Source organism: Sturnus vulgaris, chromosome 21 (genome assembly GCF_052056855.1).
Source record: "Sturnus vulgaris isolate bStuVul1 chromosome 21, bStuVul1.hap1, whole genome shotgun sequence".
In the NCBI taxonomy this organism is placed as follows: Eukaryota; Metazoa; Chordata; class Aves; order Passeriformes; family Sturnidae; genus Sturnus; species Sturnus vulgaris.
In genome coordinates, this window is record NC_142263.1 from 348,770 (window position 1) to 364,507 (window position 15,738).

General features: G+C 47.8%; 1 long non-coding RNA gene across 1 annotated transcript; it reads left to right on the top strand.

Moving 5' to 3' along the window:
* Positions 1–1,323: 1,323 nt before the first annotated feature.
* LOC148221468 (uncharacterized) lies at positions 1,324–13,086 on the top strand. Its single transcript, XR_015807896.1, has 3 exons — positions 1,324–1,414; positions 2,445–2,540; positions 10,833–13,086. It is a non-coding gene; the product is annotated as an uncharacterized LOC148221468 (long non-coding RNA).
* Positions 13,087–15,738: the final 2,652 nt, after the last annotated feature.

Sequence of the window (15,738 nt, forward strand, 5' to 3'; positions counted from 1 at the left end):
CACCCCACAGCTCACAGCTGAACTTGTCTTGGAGAGCCCAGCCCTGTGCTCTGCGCTGAGCAAGGGGGGCTGCTCACAGCATTCTGCCAGGAACTGGCTTCAAGTGGCCCCTTGTGCTCTCTCAATTAATTAGTTTGACGAGGAGCTGGGTTAGTTACCGAGCACACGAGCCTCAGAAGCCAAGTTTACAGAGCAGATGTGAACTGGTTTGTGCTCCTAGGCCAGCACAACCAGGGCTGCTCTGCATCTCCCACGTGCTCCGACACAGTCTCCTGCCCTTTTCCCTTTCTTTCCTATCAAATCTCATTCCCTGGGCTGCAGACGATGGCTGTTCCCACTTCCAGTAAGGATCTGCACAGCCCCCTCAGCTCTCAGTGTGATCTGTGCTACAGAGACATCAAAGCACAGCATCCTCTGCGAAAAGGAGAGATAAAGGGAGGAGAAAATGTTCCAGAAGCACCAACAAGCAGAAGTTGTGTTTAGCCCCTTTTGGAACAATAATCTCCCCAAAGGTGTGCTGAGCACTCTGGCAGCTCTCAGCAGGGCTCTGTGCAGGGTAATCTGATCATGCTCTGTTGGGATAAGAAACACAGCTTCATGCTTTTCACCTTCTAGGAAAGAGATTTATTATGAAAATCAGGTCTCTGCCTCAGAGCACATAAAAAAACAGTTGGCTTCATAACCTTGGGGGAAAATGATAAATAAAGAAATCCCAGGAGACACGTTTGAGAACCGAGGAAGTATTAAAACATATGTTGGAGCATATTGATCCCTGAGAGCCTCCTGCAGCAGACATGAATCTTTTCTATTTGCAGCCCCACTGATAGTTTAATGAGGATGGTGTGTGCCACTCACCTGGACCCATCATTTATGCAGATTCCTGCCAAGCCCCAGCACAGCCCAGCAGGGAGGACCCTGCTGTGTTTCAGCTGAGCGATGTCAGAGCTCTGCAGGGAGCAGAGCCCGGCCCAGCCCAGCCCAGCCCAGCCCTGCAAACCCTGCCCAGCCCAGCCCAGCTCAGCCCTGCAAACCCTGCCAACCCTGCCTGGCCCAGCAATCCCAGCCCAGCCCAGCTCAGCCCTGCAAACCCTGCCCAGCCCTGCAAACCCAGCCCAGCCCAGCTCAGCTCAGCCCAGCCCTGCCAACCCTGCCCAGCCCAGCCTGGCCCAGCAATCCCAGCCCAGCCATTCCATTCCAGTCCAGCCCAGCTCAGCCCTGCAAACCCAGCCCAGCCCAGCTCAGCTCAGCCTCCAAGGGCTGTCACCTCTGCCAGGTCACGGCCAGCCTGAGGAGCTGCAGTCTGGGCTGAGGCTCAGCGTCCCTCCTGCTGGCTCCTGTCCACAGTGATGTCCCGGTGACACCTGGCTGGGTGTGAGCAGAGCGCCTGAGACTCACCCTTCTATTCCTATTTCAGGTACACCAGATTTTTCCTTCTTCTCCTCCCAAAGTGTGTGTGTAATAAATATAGCACAGGCCTAGGAGGATGAAAAGATGAATCACAGCTATGAAAATATTTGACTATATTTTAAGCAGGACTCCCAGCAGGTATAGCCATAGCCATCTACTGCTGACGTGCTTCAGAGGCATCAAAAGATTGGTTTTTCCACCATTGAATTACTGGTAATTATTCTTAAAATAAAGTGCTACCATGCAGCATTAATTCAGAAAAAAACTATAAGTTCCTTGCTATTTTCTACAGCTTGTTTTCACAATGAATTAATGGGAGTTAATTTAGCACTTCACAACAAACAGGACCACTGCAGGAATACAAAGTAGGTGTTCCTTCCTGAATTCTTCCTCCCTCTTGTTAGTGCTCCTCTTTGACTTTTATTAGATGCAGTGCCAGAGGTCTTAGTCTGGCAGAGAGTAAATTTGCTGGAAAGGCAGAAATCAGGAAAAAACACTGCATGATTTCCTCCTCTTGTGGATATTAAGAGTTTGGCATAGATACATTGCTGTCACAGTGGAAAGGAATGGTAAAAACTGGGCTCTAATTCTTTGCAGCATGTTGGTGTTGGTATCTGTGAACAGTGTCAGTGTTGTCTGTGCTTTGTCCAAGACTGGTCCCGGTTTTCTGGAGCCAGAACCATTTCAGCCCACAGGTGGCACTTGGCCTGTCGATCACTTTCTCTAAAAATATGAGAGATTTTAGTCCTCACTGCCATGGAAAACTAAAATAAGCAATTTGGAAAGCATTCTGCATCTTGGAGAGGCTTTCTATAATTTATTCAAACTCAGCTTGAAATAGAGAAATGGTTTTACCACCAAAAAGCATCCAAAAATACATTGTGTCAGCAAGTGCATTGTGTAGGAAAATCACCAAATCTTCAAAATCTGGGGGTCGAGGTGTCCTGTGCTACCAAAAGGCATATTTATATTTATATTTATATTTATATTTATATTTATATTTATATTTATATTTATATTTATATTTATATTTACAGCTGCAGCTCCTGTGGGTGCCTGTGCCAGCCCAGCAGGGCTGGGTCTCACTGCTGTGTGCCCAAGAGAGTTTTCAACACTTCTGTCCACACAGCCAGGTAGGAATTTCGGGGTCCCCCTGAGCTGGTCTAGAAGCTGCAGGGATGCACAGAGGTACCCTGGGCATTCCAGGAGGGTGGGATGCTCCAGGCTCAGGCTTCTCTCTCTGTGGTGCCAGAGCTGATTTTTACTGCAGAATCCACTCCAGAAAGTCACAAGGGATGGGAGGAAATAGTCCCGGGCTGTGTCAGGGGGGTTCAGATTGGACACTGGGGAAATTTCTGCATGGAAAGGGTGCCCAGCCCTGGAACAGGCTGCCCCGGGCAGTGATGGAGTCCCCATCCCTGGACAGATTTGAAGGGCAGATTTAAAAGACATGCAGATTTAGGGACAGGGTTCAGTGGTGGCCTTGGCAGTGCTGGGGGAACAGGTGGGCTTGGGGTCCTAAATGTCTTTCCAGCCTCATTAATTCTGTGATTCCATCAAGCTGGTGCCTGCTTTTTTTTTTTTTTTTTTTTTTTTTTCTTTGAAGGTGGTTCTGTCTTTCTGGGAGACCATGGGCAGAGCGAGCTGGGGTTTCATTTGCACCAGGAACAAAGCAAGTCAGTCCTGGAAATGCTGCCTGTGTGGTTTTGAGGATCTGAGCAGCAGCTGTGGGCACTGGGGGTGGGGAGAATGGCACACAGAGAAAATTTCATTCAGGCAATTAAGGAATCACCACACTTTTATGATTAACTTCTTGTTCCCAGGTTGAATGCAGAAGCTGTTAGTGAGGGCATTGCTATTCCATACCTGACACGAACAATGGGAATATTTGTTCTGCCCGGGAGGATTACACCTTCCATTAATCTAAGTTTTATTGAAAGTTTAAATAACAGACAGACAAAATTTGATCAATTAGCAGTGTAATTCCAAGGAGATGTCACAGTGAAATTAAATCTCAGGCATTTTTAATGCAAAGAAACCTAGGAGCTCCCTCCAGTTTTCTTTTTCAGTACAGTGTTTAGATTTTAATTGGAAGTTTATTCTGCTTTGTGCATCTTCTACTAAATTTTAATTTCAGACTGTAATGAGAAGAGTTTTCTATTACAGCGTTTGTAGCATTTCACAGATAGATCAAAGATGCCTCATAAATGAAGAGAACAAACAGGTTTTTGTACAATCCACTAGCAGTGGAAATCTCCAGGAGAAAAGAGATTTTTGTGGGGGAAAGGAGAGGGAATTGGAGCTGTGGTGAGGGAGGGTGCATGGGGGACCCAGGTTTTGTACCCACATTTGTGCTCAGGCCCTGGGGGTGGCTCAGGAGCAGCCAGGGCTGTTCTGCTCATCCCACCCAGACAAAGCTGAGCCCACCTCAGCCCTGCTGCCATTGCAGCTTTCATTTCCTTAGATCACTTCTCTGTCCCCAGTGAAGTGTTATTGCCATCATTACTGCTCCACATGCCTTCCATTTTTCTTATCATAAATGTCATTCTCATACAGCAAATACCAAAAGCCACAACCTCCCTGTGAATCTATCTCAGTGCTATCTTTGGAGACATACCTCATCTGAAAAGGAGTAATACTGAGAATAGCTGTGTATTTTTGGATGTTTATTTTTGTCTGGATGGATGTCAGGGATCAGCTTATGGGGCAGCTGGAGCAATGCAAATCCCCAGCCTGCACAGCTCGAGTTTTATTTACACTAGAAGAGTTTCTGGTCAAACCTGGGCCTTGATACCCTTACAAGAAGGTTCCCAAAAGTGACAGAGACTCCCGATGGAACAGCAGGCAGTGGTGAGGAGAGGTTTCTCAGCCACGGTAGTGGCCCAGAGCACAGAGCAGGGCTGGGGCTGCAGCACACAGGCTGTGAGGGCAAATCCCGCTGGGCTCTTGCCCTGGCACCATCAGATGAGCAAATTCCAGCAGGAGCTGGTGCTGCTGACAATTAATACACGTGGCTGCACACGCCCAGCGTGTCATTATCTGTGTCTGCACCCACCGGGGCAATCTGTTTGTGAATGCTGGGCACCAGGCAGGCAGAGCCCTCTGTGCCATAATCCTGCCTGCAGGAGAGGATTTGGGGTGCCTCAAGAAGTGATTTTTCTCAGTCAAAGCAGTGATTAACCTTGCTTCAGTCACGAGCAGCAGCATTTAAAACAACAACAACAAAAAAAGGCAGCTGAGAGCTGCCTGCAGCTTGGCTCGGGCAGCCAATGCTCCATATGGCGTGTGAAATGCCAGCACACGAAATTAACTCTCATAAATAAGTGATAAGGGCTGATCTGCCCAGATTTGGATGGGCTGGCTTCCTGTGGAACACAGCCCTTCACCGCAGCAGCAGGTGCTGGAGGCCACAGAGTTCCAACAAAACGTGTATTCCAGGGAGAGCCTGGAAGGAAAAATCCGCTTTGGGAAGGGGCCAGAATTCCAGCCTCGTTCCAGGATGCTCAGAGAGGAGTGCCTGCTTGTGTTTGCAGAACTGAATGTTTTGGTTTTCTGACACTTTCCACGAGTCAGGCTCAAGTAAAATTATATTTTGTTCAAACAGAGCCTTTGACAAAACCGAAATTGTCCATCCTCCAGAGGACTCCTTGTATGGGAGTTAGTTTTCATCTTTGGAACATGAGAAAATTGAAATAATGAAACTTCCTGTGAAAAACCAGAAAGATTTGTCTCACATCACATACCTTGTGTCATCGTTCACTGACAGGACAAGAGCTTCAGACTGGAAGTCCAATTCCTGCTGGAACAGAAATTCAGTGTGCAAGAAGGTGGCAAGATTTTAAATAGAATTCCAGGAGTTTCCTATCTCTGACAAGAGAAATTAAACACAAATAGTGACATTCCCACAGACCCTGGGGACCTGGGACAGCTGCGTTTTCAGCTCCTCTGCAGGAGGCACTGCCAGGTGCCAGGTGTGCACTTACAGCAGCTTCAAATATTGACCCAGCTGGAAGGGCCGAGCAGCAGTGTCTGAACCGTGGGCTCCTGGAGGCCTGATCCTGCAGAAACAAAGGAATTTTTCTGCAGTCACCACCAGTGCAATGGAAGCAGTGTCACTGGGAGCTGGGGATTGAGGAACGGTCCCCGAAGTGCAGCAGCATCCTCTGCCAGAGCTGAGGCTAATGGGGGAGAGGAAACAGCCTGAGCTGCACTGAGACATCTGCAAATGAACTGCAACAGCTCACACTGCACTGCTGAGACATCTGCAACATGAACTGCAACCAGATCACACTGCACTGCTGAGACATCTGCAACATCAACTGCAACCACATCACACTGCACTGCTGAGACATCTGCAACATGAACTGCAACAGCTCACACTGCACTGCTGAGACATCTGCAACATCAACTGCAACCAGATCACACTGCACTGCTGCTCTCTCACTGCTCTGCTGTGGCTTGGACATCACCTGGAACGCTTGGACTTCCCCCTGAACACTGCCATGGCACAGGGTGACAGGGGGACTCCCCTCATTTCAGGGGGACACCAGGCTTGGCTTCAGTTTGTCCCCAGCCTCTCTCAGGGCACAGAGAGGGGCTCACAAAAAGGGGAAATTCAGAATTCATTCCCATTGTTACACAGAGTCCCACAGGTGAGACTGTGCATCCCTGTCACTTCTCTGTGCATCCCTGTCACTTCTCCAGGCTCTGGCTCCTGCTCAGAGCTGGCACCACCGTGGCCTTCAGAACCAAACTCGCTCTGCTGCCAGCTGGGAGTGCTTGAGAAATGTTCCAAATGCATTTGGTACTCCACTGCAAAGTGAACCTGTGCTGGAGACCAAATGAACCCACAGCTGAGAACATTGAAAACCAGGCACTTCATCGTTTCATGGCTTCAAATCCTTTAATACTTAATTCCCTTTATAGCACAAGTATTGAAGAAAATCAAGTTATTTAAGAGCGAAACCAGATCCTAATTTCTGTTGATGTCTTGTTCTCACCTTACAGGAAGAGAGGTGTGTTCAGAGGCTGGGTTTGGCTGGGAGGCACCACTCTGCAATGAGAGGCTCCAGCTCTTCCCACGGGTGTGATAATTCACAGTTTTAATAAGTTTTTTCCTGTCCTGAAGGTAAAATACAGCACTGAAACTGCCAGGAGCAGTTTCCTTGGTTTGTGGTTCCAGCATGGCCTTCTGTGACCTTTGGACATATGCCATGGATGCTTTAATCCCAGCAAGGGCTTTATCTTAAGCAGATGCAATGAAGGATCTGAGAAGTAGGTCAGGAGACATTAGAGGCTGTTGGATGCATTGTGAATTGTGTGCACAGCACGGCTTTTAAGTCTGAAATGTCATTACTTGGATGCAATGAAGCTGCTGCCTGGTTTTAGTGCAGAAAGGAGAGGGGAGGTGCTGGGTTCCTGGGGACCAAACTCCATTTCAGGCAGGAAAGCTCCCCCAGAAGGAGCTGCCAGGGACCAGCAGCACCCAAAGGTGCAGGGAGAGGCTCTGGGTGTTGATGGGGTTATGGGCAGGGGGGCAGGAGAGCTGCAGCTCACAGAACTGAGCTTGGGGGATGCTCCTGACAAGTATTGATGATATTTTTATTCCCCTCAGTGCTTTACCAGCCTGTGTCTGTCCAGGGTGCAGAGTTTTCATTTCTTTCAATGGTTCTCCAGAAATCATTGAGAAATAAAAATGCATCTCAAAGTTATCTTCAAGGCTCACTGTGGTTCAAATGGTTTCTTTAAATCCACAGTGCAAATGCTATTTTTCAAAGCTTTAGTGGTCCCCAAATGATTGTAATGACATATTGACTGGCTTTACTGGGGCCTTGGGAGTTTAGAAAGGAAAAAAAGTAACTTAGCAAGGGAAAACCCTTTAAATATATATACATGGAATTTTTTAAAGTTCATCTGATCTGTCTCTAGTTTTGGTGTTTATAAACCAATGCTGTCACTGAGGTTAACAGCTCTTTCCTGCTCCTGGGAGTGTTGCACTGGACTGGAGCTCCTTCATGCCTCAAAGAGAAGAAACCCACCCATGTCACAGGGCACCCCCTGTGCTTCTGAAACCACCACAGGAGCCAGAGCTTGGCCTCTTCCCTGCAATTGCTGGAGAGCCTGGGACCCTGAAATGTCCCTGGGACAGCATTAATACAAGATGAATATAGTTCCATCCCCTGGATCTGCTTAACCTGATAAATAGTTTCAGTTAATGGACAGCAAAAGGAATGATGCTCAGTAAATTTGATTTTATGAGCCTTTCACTTATTTGCTGTGCCCATTAGGTCGGAAGTTAGGTAATAGTGAGTGTCCATTAGTGCATTAGCTCAGTGATGAGGGAGCTGAGCTGGGAAAAAAGAAAATGCTGGAAAAGCCTCTGAAGCCACGTGCATTTACTGCACCTTGGCTGGTCAGTGGTGGCTGGGATGGACACTGGGCTGGAGTTTGGTTCATGTGCAAGGTGCAGCAGCCCCTGAGCCCCCTTCCCTCCCACAGCGTTTGATCCATGTTCCTCCTGCCATGGGGAGCCTGGGACAGCCCCAGGCTGTGGGGCAGGGATGGGGCTGCTCGTGTTCCCTGTGCCAGGAAAGTCTCAGTGCAGTGCTGGGGTGATGGGCAGCCTGGGGCTGCTCCTTCACTCACAGATACAGGACCCAGCTTGTAACAACCAAAATGAAATAGCCATTTCACTGAGCACCCTTTCTTTTACTCACTTCCTTTGAATTTTTTTTTTTTCTCTGCCCAGGCAAATTAGTTTTTAAAATCTCTTTTCCCAATTTCTTTGCTACCCTGGGATTGTTTATACACCCCACAAAAAGCTGTTTACTCTTCTGGGTAATTCAGTGAACATTCACTTGCTTTGAATTAATATGCAGCGTTGTTCCAAGTGCTGGCAATTTGCTGGTAATTGGAACATCTCCTTACCCTGGAAAAAACATCCAGCCTCCCAAGTTAGTTTCCACAAGTGGCATTAATGCAGCAAGAGGGTCCAATTCCCTTGTTTATGTGCTAGCAAGGAAATGCAGGGCTTGTTAGCAATTCCAGGGTAAATTTTCCTGCCCTCACCTCCTGATGGTGCCTCCTGTGTATCTGCCCAGGGTGCCTGGAGTCTGTGCCAGGGCTGGGTGAGTCCCTGCCGGGCTGTTCCAGCGGTTTGTCCGTGATGTGTTACAGATGCTGGAAAAGGGCTGGGTGTGTGAGAGGGGTTTGCAGCAGTGTGTGGAGGATCAGGGCACAGAGAAGGTTTTCAGCAGCACTTTGGTCTCAGCTGGGTGCACATCAGGGGTGCTTTGAGCTGCAGCCAGGTGAGCACTGCACAGGGCTGGGATGTGCCCAGTGAATTGCAGTGCCCTGGGCAGTGGGGATGAGTTCATCCAGTAACAGTGCCAGGCTCTTCAGCAGCCTTTCCATTCCAGTCTGCTGGCTGCACTCTGGCCACAGCCGTGATAGGGACCTGTCTGTGGAGCAAACAGAACCTGATAGACAGGAAATGAAATCTGTCTGCTCTGCTCTGCTCTGCTCTCTTCCCTAACTCAGTTCTGCTCACGAGGGCTGCTCAGGATGCTGACGCTTCTCCAGGGGTTTCCCCAGAATGGGAACAGCTCTGTTAGGGACTGAAGGCAGGGGAAGAGACAATAAATTGCATTTGTTGGACACAGTTTTGAAGTCCCAATGGGAGCAGTTTAATCTGTGCAGTCCAAAGCCAGGGTTCTGTGCCTTTCAGAGCCTCTTTCTTCCCTTAAACTTTTCACCCTGTGTAAAAGCTCCTGCCCAGGCAGGACACAGGGCTCAGCCTGAGGGGAAGATAAAATGTTCAGGGGTTGGTTAAACTCCCAGGTAGGGTTTGCTGGATGTGGCTGTGAGAGCAGCTCCCCTGGGGGATGACAGGTCAGAGCAGCAGAGCCCTCCAACAGCCTCTCCTGCTCTCAAGACTCTCTTTCTCTCGCCACATTTACTGTAGAACTGTAAATCTTCATGATGAAAATATTTTTGTTGATTTTTTTATGCTTTGCTTTTGACCTGTGAAAATGTGTTTACAACAGACTTTGGGTTAACACCCTGAGAATAAACAAGTGTGAATATGGCACTGATCAGGCTAGCACAAAAATTAATGTTGCATATGCAACATTAAATACTGCTAAAGAATTTAATTTAATTAGGGAATCAGTCCTTATGAAGGCCAGCAATTTGACAGCCCAGAGAGCTGAAATCTTCTGGCTGTGCAGGAGCTGAGCACACCCAAAGTCACTTGGAGCAATGCCCTGTTGGCTGCTGCCTGGGCTCAGGTGTGCCAGCCCTGTCCCCTCTGCAGGACCAGGGACTGGAGGTACAGAAACGTCTGGAGGGACCCAGTCTGGGACAATATTCAATTTCAGGGAGTCTCTGGGTGGAAATAACTTCCAGTCACTAGAACCGACCTGGGGACAATCTAAACCCACAGTCTGGAGAAGAAATCCTGCAGAACCAATTGCTGAGATAACGAGTACACTGCAGACTCCTTGACACTGCTCATGGAGGCAGCAGAGCTCAGGGGCAGCCAGAGAGGTTCTGTCCATCCCCTGCAGCCAGAGAGGTTCTGTCCATCCCCACAAGGCTCAGGTTGGGAGAGATCTCCCTCCCACCCCGCCCAGTCCTTACTCCCCAGACTGCATTCACAAAGGGAGATGAATGCACTCTTTGGGAGAGGACATTAACTCAGACATCCTATTTACAAAGAGCTTCCTCTGTGTCCTCGGGAGAGGGGGATGCAGACAGCAGTGTGTGCTGTTAGTAATGTAAAAGGACACTGTTGTTCCTATTGCACCACTGAACTCCATTATGTCGTTTATCCACCTTGTTTCAGGATAAATGCAGTTCCCTGTGAAGCCATCACCCATCAGCACCCATTGCCAGGTCACCAGTTCAGGTTTTATGCCACAACAGGCAGCTCTGAACCGCAGCAATGACTCCCTGAACCAACCCTCATCTCCCACAGCACCCTGGTGCTCTCTGGGCACCCTGGGCACTGCCAGCAGAGCCACCTGAGCTGGCAAGGACAGCAGTGCCCAGGGATTGCCAGGACCCTGTCTTCATGCCAAGGTCCTTTTCCTCTGCGGTTCCCGGAGCTTTCCCTGCCCTTGCCTGCTCGTTGTTAGAGCTGTCACAGGCATGGGCGTCTCTGCTGGTCACTTGGTCCCTGTCCCCTCCCCGAGCAGGTCCTGGCTGTGGCACAGCTGCTGGTGGCAGGGCTGGGACCACCTCACTCAGGTCCTGGGTCCCCTGGCAGAGCTCTGCAAGCAGCTGCTTCCCTCTCTCTGCATTGAGATTAATGTTGGAACAGCAGCTGTCCCATCCATCTCTCTGTGTGGCTTCCTCCAAACAAATAGCAGGAGGAGGTGGCATCTATTTGGGAATGACAGGGCTTCAATCTCTTTATTCCGCAGGTAACTGCTCTCTCCTGAAATGTCAGATTGACTCTTCATCTTCCACGGGCTGCAGTGCAAGCACAGCAGGGCCCACCTCCCTTCATCTGCAAGGAAAAAGAGTCACTGAGATTGATTGCACAATTGAATATGCAGCATGGTAAACAGTTATTTGGAAATTATTGTTTGTGTTTAATTATGACATACAGAAGTTTAACGGTCATAAATTTTTCATTGGAGTTGCAATGCAAATGTAAGCATTAACATGCACCCAGGAAAGCCAAGCTCAGCTCTCCCCACAGTGCACAGCACTGCTGGGAGCATCCCTCTGCTCAGCATCGGGGACCAGAGCTGCCTCAGAAAGCACGAATTACCCATTTCTGCTTGCTTTGTCCTCTGAATAAAGTCCTGAAGGCAGAGCAGTGGCTGTAAAGGCAGTGAGGGCTTGACTCCCCCTTAACTTTTGGGGTGCAGAAGGGACTGTGGGTGTGACCTCCATCCTGGCAAAACGGGAAAACTTGCTGGTTTCATGGGAGTGCCTTGTCAACACTTTTGCTGCTGACAACAATTCTTTCCAACAATTACCAGATTAATTTTCCCCATCTTTTCTCTCTTTTTATTCTTTTCTTATCTCTCTCTTCTCCTTCCCCCAGCACTTGCACACAGGCCCATGCTGTGGCTCTTGACAATTGAAGAAAATGAAAAATAGATGTGTAGAGGGAAAAAAGTTTAACAGCAAGAAAAGATGTGCTAGAAGAGAGGGTGGTAATAAAGGAATCTAATTAAAATGGAAAATTTCCGTGGGAAAAGGAAGAGGTGTTGTGGGAGGCAGAGGTAGAACATTGTTTCCATCCAGCCTGCTCACCTGGGGAAGAAGCAGCATGTCCCAGCTGATTAAGAACTGGGATGATAATGGCAGATGAGTATTTTTCTGTCTTTGTATTTCTGAAGCAAATATCTCATGGGACAAAACATATCACTCAGTGAGTTGCATAATGTTTAATTCTGCATTAGGCAAAGAACAAACTGTGTCTATTGAGCAGCGTGAGCAGAAAGGTGAGCACACGTTTTCTGAACACCCACCTGTGCCCCCAGAGACAAGAGTTTTGGGGAGGATTTTAGGGAGACAGGAGTCCAGGGGTTTTGCGACTGTTTCAGGAGTTAGCAAAGGTATGGAGATCCCAAAAGAGATGTGCAGAAAGGGCTGAGCTGCAGCTGAAGGATGTGTTTGAGCAGAGCTGACCTCGTCAGCAAAGCTTGAGATGAAATATGTCCCCAGACGAGCTCTGTTTATGATTTCTCCAGCGATTTTAACAACGATTTTGTGGCCAGTGGAGCTGTGATTTACCCCACCATGGCCTTGGCGTCCTCAGTGTCCCTGCAGGGCCACCCTGAGCAGGGGAGAGCAGGGGCTCACAGCCCTGGGGACAGTCCATGGCCACGGTGTGCTGGTCCTGAGCTGGGGACAGGGAGGGACTTCACACAGTGGCCCAGACATCCCACTGGGGCAGGAGTGCTGGTGTGATAAATGTGATTCGTGCTAATTAAGTTGTAACTATATTAACAAAATTGTATTTCGATCAATAGAAAACAATTGTTACAGAGTGAGAAGGGGGAGATGGGTGAGACAGGACAAAAGACATCTTCCAGATGTTGGGAGTCGAAGAAGGAGGTTGGAAGAAAGTCAGATAAGAATAGTCGAAGGACGAAGGTCTGATAAGCAGCATCTAGAAATACAGCTTCAACCTTGAAATGGGCAAAAATGGAATGATTCCAAGCATGGGACTCAATTAGAGTCATGTTATGGAAAACATCTGCTCAGTCACACAGGGCGCCTGCGCTACCTGCAGGTCACACCTCGGTCACTGATGATGATGATGAGCCTTCACCGGAAATAAGACCCTCAAAAGGATGAGAGACCCCCTAACCCATTAGTGAGCATGTGCTGTACACACAGTGACATAGATTTTAGGAATAGAAACTAGGAGGAGCTTTCTAGAAACTTCTGTAGCCTACAGTCAATAAGTGGGATTGTTAGCCTGGATGCTTTGATACGTGAGGAATGGGATCCACTCCCCGTACCCCCGGTCAGTTTTGCTTATGCTTTATATGAACCTCAATTATACTAATTTACTTACTGCCAAATTTTGTATATTCTTAAATATATGCACTTTGATTGTTTCATCTCCAATACTTTAATTGTCATCTCCAATACTTTGATTGTATTCATTTTGTTACTTTTAAAAACTTACTATTAAATTTAATCTTGTTGCTTGATAAATTGGAAAAAAATAGAACATCATTCATAACACTGGCAAGGTGATAAATGGCTCCTGGCTGTTTGAATTCTGCATCTTGTGCCTCTGGAGCTGTCGAATGACCCGTGGCTGATCTCACTGACTGAGGCATTTCTTTGTACTGAAAAGGGGATCTGTGCCCACTGGGACACCATGAACCAGTTCTGGGAAGACAAATTCTCCAAAGAGGGAACTGTCTGTGGGAAGGGGCAATGTGGGATGTGGGGTGGGAGTGCTAACCCAGAGATGTGCCAGTGGAAATGGCTTCTGTGAGCTTTGTCTTAAGATCAGTCCTTGCTGTCTGTCACTTCTTGGTCCTCTTCCAGTGTTCTGGTTTGAAGGACACCTTTGAAATGAGGGCTGAGCTATAATGAGGAAAGAAATGCAAATTAATCAGAGATGACACCAGAAATGATGTGAAACATCATTTCTTTGGCACGGTGTTGCAGTATCCGTGTGTGCACACGTGTACACGAGCTGTCACCATCCATTGTTAGAGAGCAGAGCTCCCACACCGAGGGTGGCTCACCTTCCCCTGCCTCTTGAATCTGCTGGCTTCAGAAGCCTTTGGTTCGTTTGCTGTCTGCCCATTTTCCTTTGTGCGCTCCTAAAAACCCACACTGGGGGTTGGGTTCAGCTTGGAATGCAATTACATTCCTGAAAAATCTTTCCCTGGCGTGGTGCTGGCTGTGGAGTGAGCACCAGAGCCGTGCTGCCCATGACTTTGCAGAATTTAGTCACTCACAATTGGTGAGTGAGCAGCAATGCAGGGAGAGCCCAGACAGAACGTGTGTCCTTTCCTGGCTCCTGCCGGCTCTGTGTCCTGGAGGAGAGCAATGCCGGGGCACAGGACAGCTCACAGGGAGCCTGAAACCCACGGGAAATAAAATAAATGAGTGTTGAGAGCTCCTCAGTTGTTCTGTGGAATAAACACCACTTGGAGCTCTTGCATGTCCAGCAAGGAGAAAAGCAAAATGAAAACATTGCCGTGGGTTAGGAAATGCTGAACCAGGCAGCTCCGTTCGTCAGAACGGCAAAAAGTTTCACTGTGTGAGCTCCTAGGAAAGGAGGAATCGTGTGAGTGTGATGGGCATGGGCTGTGTGTGCTCACAGCTCCCTCGGGTCCCCAGCCAGGGCTGGCACTGCCGAGTCACAGCCACAGACACGGCCCGAAGTGTTCACATATACTAAAATAAAAATAAACAATGAACCCTGCGAAAATAAACAATAAACACCCCGCTAAAATAAACAATACACACCCTGCCAAAATAAACACCCTGTGAAAATAAACAATACACACCCTGCTAAAATAAACACCCTACTAAAATACACACCCTGCTAAAATAAACAATACACACCCTGCTAAAATAAACAATAAACCCTGCTAAAATAAACAATACACACCCTGCTAAAATAAACAATACACACCCTGTGAAAATAAACAATACACACCCTGCTAAAATAAACACCCTGTGAAAATAAACAATACACACCCTGTGAAAATAAACACCCTGCTAGAATAAACATATTACAGGTAAAATGAGTCACCACCAAGGCAAACTGAATGAAAATTCCCTTGAAGGAAGGGAACACAAACGTAATTAAAAGCAAAAGAATAAAGATTGAAATAGAAACTGCAGGTGACAAACTTTTCCTGAGTGATTTTCCAGAGGAAAAGTCTGTATTGTATTTTTCTGTTCACTCTGCCTTCCCCTTGCAGCTCCACACACTGCCCCCAGACCTGCTGGGTGTGGTTATACCATAACCATAGAGCATATAAACATATAAAATATAGCACATTTTATAACATATAACATGTGTAACATATATAACATATAACACATAGAACACATGTAACACATAGAACATATATAACACATAGAACATGTGGGTATGCTTCTAGAACAGTTATGTGCTTTTTTTCCCTTTTAATTTAGCTTTTTGTTTGTTTTTGTAGTTGCTGTTGTTTGGTTTTTTTGGTTGGTTGGGGTTTTTTTGTTTTGTTTTTTTTGTCTCCAGCTCTGCACATTGCACACAGTGGGCAGCCCCTGGGTGCCTCAGTGCAGGGTGTGCCCCAGGCCCCCTCTGCTCCCGGGGTCCCTGGCAGTGCTGGCACTGCCACCATCCCAGCTCCTCAATGCCATCCTGCCACAGCAGCTCGGGGTGCTGAGTGTCTCCTCGCTGGGTAAATATCAGGGTAAAAAGACATGACATTTTCTGGGCCGTTCTTCTGTATTAATAAGATCCCAACTACAGGGTGACCTTTTCACAAAGGATTTGTAAATGCCAAAAGCTGCATAAAAATCTCTCTTTCTCGGGCAAACAGAGGCATCATAACTTAGCATTTATTTCTTAAATGGTGTTTTCCTCTCTTTCCACCTTGGATCATCTCTTTCCCCTGAATGGATGTGGTGACAGCTGTACCTCCAATAACAGCTGTGAAAGCAATGAGAGAAAATCAGTGACTGAATCATTGCTCAGAGGATCCTTCTGCTCAGGGGGCTGAATGAAGGAAAAAAACAGGACAGGGATGATGGGAGGGACCAGGCTCTGCAGGAGAGGGACCACGGAGCTGGGCTGGGGCTGGGGCTTGGGGGGCACTGGGTGCTGCTCCCAGTTTGTCTAAGGAG